A 3990-nucleotide genomic window follows, 5' to 3' on the forward strand; every position below is an offset into this window, starting at 1 on the left:
TGACTATCCAACTTTCTTTTTCTGTTTGCTTTTTGAGATTCGGGTTTTGTTGAATGCTTTTTTATGTTCTTACCCAGCTTCTGGCCCAGTCTCTCCCTCTGTTTTCTGGTCCACCAAGATGTGAGAAGTCTGAAGCCACACACTGATGCTGTCATGATTGGCAAGAATTTTGCCATGTCTTCCCAGCCATATTAGACTGTACTCTCAAATCCTTCTTGCCCTAAGTTGCTAATGTAGCCATGGCTGTCCTGGGACTCACTCTGTAGACCAGATTCGCCTCAAACTCACAGAGATCCTCCCACCTCTCCCTCCAGAGTGCTGGTAAAGGCGTGCACCACACGCCCAGTGATTATCCCGCTCTAAATGTTTCCTTCCAGGATATTTTCTCATTGCTGTGACCCAAGTGTCTGAGAAGAAGCAACTTAAGGCAGAAAGGATTTGGAGTACAGCCCACCATAGCTGGGAAGCCGTGACAAAATTCTTGCCAGTCACGGCAGAAGCAGTGTGTGACTTTAAACTTCTCAGATCTTGGTGGACCAGGAAACAGAGGAGAGGGAGCTCCTGGACCAGAAGTTGGGTAGGAATGTAAGAACAAAGACCCATTCTCTGGGAATCCACTTCTCCAGCTTGGCTTTACCTCCTGAAGCTACTGCAGTCTCCTAAAATGGCACAGTCAGTCAGGGGTCATATGTTCAAATACATGAGCTTTACACCCCACAGCACATACATATCCTGAAGGGAATACCTCAGTGGGGTCCAGTCCACCGTGAACTGTCCAGTCTTTTGCTTGGATGAAGACTCTGCATCCGGTGTCTATCCTGGCCTGCTGTCTTCACTGATATTCTTTGATGCATTTAGAAATTGACTCAGTGTGTTAGTCCCTCTCCGTTCTTTCCTATAGAACATCTAACTTTTCAGCCTATTACACGGGATGTCCTGGAGAAAGAGTTGTGGCTATTATTCCCTGTCTTGGCTCCATTGTAAGTAGAGAAAAACATCCATAATTAACCAAGATGCACCAATAAATTTTGCTAAGAATAATGTTTTTTAGAAGCAGTGTCTTTAAAAAAGGGTATTTAGTCCCTTCTGGACACAGTTAAGAAAGCAAGACAGAGCCAGCGATGGTGGTACACAACTTTAATCCCAGCATGCAGGAGGCAGAGACAGGCAGATTTCTGTGAGTTTGAGGCTGGCCTGGTCTACAGAGTGAGTTCCAGAACAGTCAGGGCTACACAGAGATACCCTGTGTAATTTAAAAAATGACTCTAGGAGATTATCAGATACCTGCTTCTTAAAAGAGCAAGGGAGGGGAAAGAGGGGGGGTGGGGAGAGAGAGGGAGGGAGAGAGAGAGAGAGAGAGAGGGAGGGAGGGAGAGAGAGAGAGAGAGAGAGAGAGAGAGGGGAGAGAGAGAGAGAGAGAGAGAGAGAGAGAGAGAGAGGGAGAGAGAGAGAGAGAGAGAGAGAGAGAGAGAGAGAGAGAGAGAGAGAGAATTAGCCTATCTCCTAGGGCCATAATGAGAATTAAAGGAGATCTAAAACTCAAAAAAAACCAAAACCAAAATAATAATAACAATAACAACAATAATAAAATCAGGACATAGAAAAGAGTGGGAGGAAGCTGGGGTTTATGAGCTGGGGTGTGAGCTGAGAGTTTTAGATCTCCTTTAATTCTCATTATGGCCCTAGGAGATAGGCTAACTCTCTCTCTCTCTCTCTCTCTCTCTCTCTCTCTCTCTCTCTCTCTTTCTCTCTCTCTCTCTCTCCCTCCCTCCCTCTCTCTCTCTCTCTCTCTCTCTCTCTCTCTCTCTCTCCCCTCCCCCCCTCTTTCCCCTCCCTTGCTCTTTTAAGAAGCAGGTATCTGATAATCTCCTAGAGTCATTTTTTAAATTACACTAATTAATTATGTACCACAGAACTCTGTGGAAATAAGAGGACAGCTTTTGGGAGTTGGTTCTCTCCTCCCACCATTTGGGTCCTAGGGATTGAACTTTGGTCCAGGTTTGGATGCAAGCACCTTTTCCCTATGAGTCATCTCACCTGCATTCCTGGAATCATAATCATTAAAAAAAAATAGATGTTATGAATCCAGTTTGCCTTCTCTTGTAGCCACTTGGGTCCAACAAGAAAAGCAGTTTCTCTAAAATATATCAAATGGAAAAAAGAAAACATATTTAACAAGTGGTGCTGGCCTAACTGGATATCAACATGTAGAAAAATAAAAATAGACCCATATCTATCACCATGCACAAAACTCAAGTCCAAATGGATCAAAGACCTCAACATAAAGCCAGCCACACTGAACCTTATAGAAGAGAAAGTGGAAAGTACACTTGAACACATTGGTACAGGGAACCACTTCCTGAATATAGCTCCAGCAGCACAGACACTGAGAGAAACAATTAATAAATGGGACTTCCTGAAACTGAAAAGCTTCTGTAAAGCAAAGGACACGGTCAACAAGACAAAAGCCTACAGAATGGAAAACTATCTTCACTAACCCCACATCAGACAGAGGTCTGATCTGCAAAATATACAAAGAACTCAAGAAATTGGACACCAAAAGATCACATAATCCAATAAAAAATGGAGTAAAGACCTAAACAGAAAACTCTCAACAGAGGAATCTAAAATGGCTGAAAGACACTTAAGGAAATGTTCAACATCCTTAGCCATCAGAGAAATGCAAATCGAAACAACTCTGAGATTCCATCTTACACCTGTAAGAATGGCCAAGATCAAAAACACAGATGACAACTTATGCTGGAGAGGTTGTGGGGAAAAGGGAACACTCCTGCATTGCTGGTGGGAATGCAAGCTGGTACAACCCCTTTGGATGTCAATGTGGTGATTTCTCAAGAAATTAGGAAACAACCTTCCTCAAGACCCAGTAACACCACTTTTGGGTATATATCCAAAGGATGCTCAATCGTGCCACAAGGACATGTGTTCAACTATGTTCATAGCAGCATTATTTGTTTGTTTGTTTGTTTTTTTACAGAACTTGCCTCAAGTTTATTTGTAAAAACAGCATAAGGTCCTGAACATCTGCAAATACTGTGTAGGTGTTCACACCAGTCCATCTGTCTTCACATTGGCAGACTGAGATCTTTTTTATGGGGCCTTCACAGGGGCCTGGGCACCTTTGGGAGCCTGAGCTGCAGCTGAGGCCTCTGTTTTGGCTTGAACTTTGGGCTTTGTTTTTTGGAGCCTACGACCCCTGGCCATGTAGCTTCTAATCCACTTCCCAAGCTTGGGGTGAGCAATTAAAGCCAGACGGGTGAGTTTGCGGGTGGGGCCCTTTGGCCCCTTGGGCTTCACCACCTGGAGCTTCACCAGGGCCTTGATGGCCTCCGCACATGCGCTCATGGCCTTTGTATTATTTGCCTGCATCTTCTTCAGGCCTTTCTTGTTGTGCTTCTTGGCAAAGCGCATGTTCCTCAGGAACTTGGGGTCAACCCCCTTGAGAGATTCGTATCTTTGTGACCGGGGTTTCTTGATGCTGTTTCTGTGCCATTTCCGGGACTGGTTGTGTGTGGTGTGGTTCTTGGACTTGGCCATGGCTGGACGGTAATCGGCGGCTCCAGCAGCATTGTTTGTTATAGCCAGAACCTGGAAACAACCTAAATGCCCCCTCAATTGAAGAATGGATAAGAAAAATGTGGTACATTTACACAATGGAGTATATACACAACAGAAAAAAATAATGACAGCTTGAATTTTGCAGGAAAATGGATGGAGCTAGAAAACATTATTTTGAGTGAGGTAACCCAGACACAGAAAGACAATTATCACATGTACTCACTCATAGGTGGTTTTTAAACATAAAGCAAAGAAAACCAGCCTTCAAACCACAATCCCAGAGAACTTAGACAACCATACAAACACTAAGAGAGACATACATGGATCTAATCTACATGGGAAGTAAAAAGTTTAAAAAGACAAGATCTCCTGAGTAAATTGGGAGCATGGGGAACATTGTGGCAGGGTTGA

The 3990-nt window shown here is 43.9% G+C and overlaps 1 pseudogene; it reads right to left on the minus strand.

Annotated features, from left to right (window-relative positions):
• Positions 1 to 3111: 3111 nt before the first annotated feature.
• Positions 3112 to 3576, minus strand: LOC142858401 (large ribosomal subunit protein eL29 pseudogene; annotated as a pseudogene).
• Between the last annotated feature and the right edge of the window lie 414 nt (positions 3577 to 3990).

The sequence above is a fragment of the Microtus pennsylvanicus genome, chromosome 10, assembly GCF_037038515.1.
Source record: "Microtus pennsylvanicus isolate mMicPen1 chromosome 10, mMicPen1.hap1, whole genome shotgun sequence".
NCBI lineage: Eukaryota > Metazoa > Chordata > Mammalia > Rodentia > Cricetidae > Microtus > Microtus pennsylvanicus.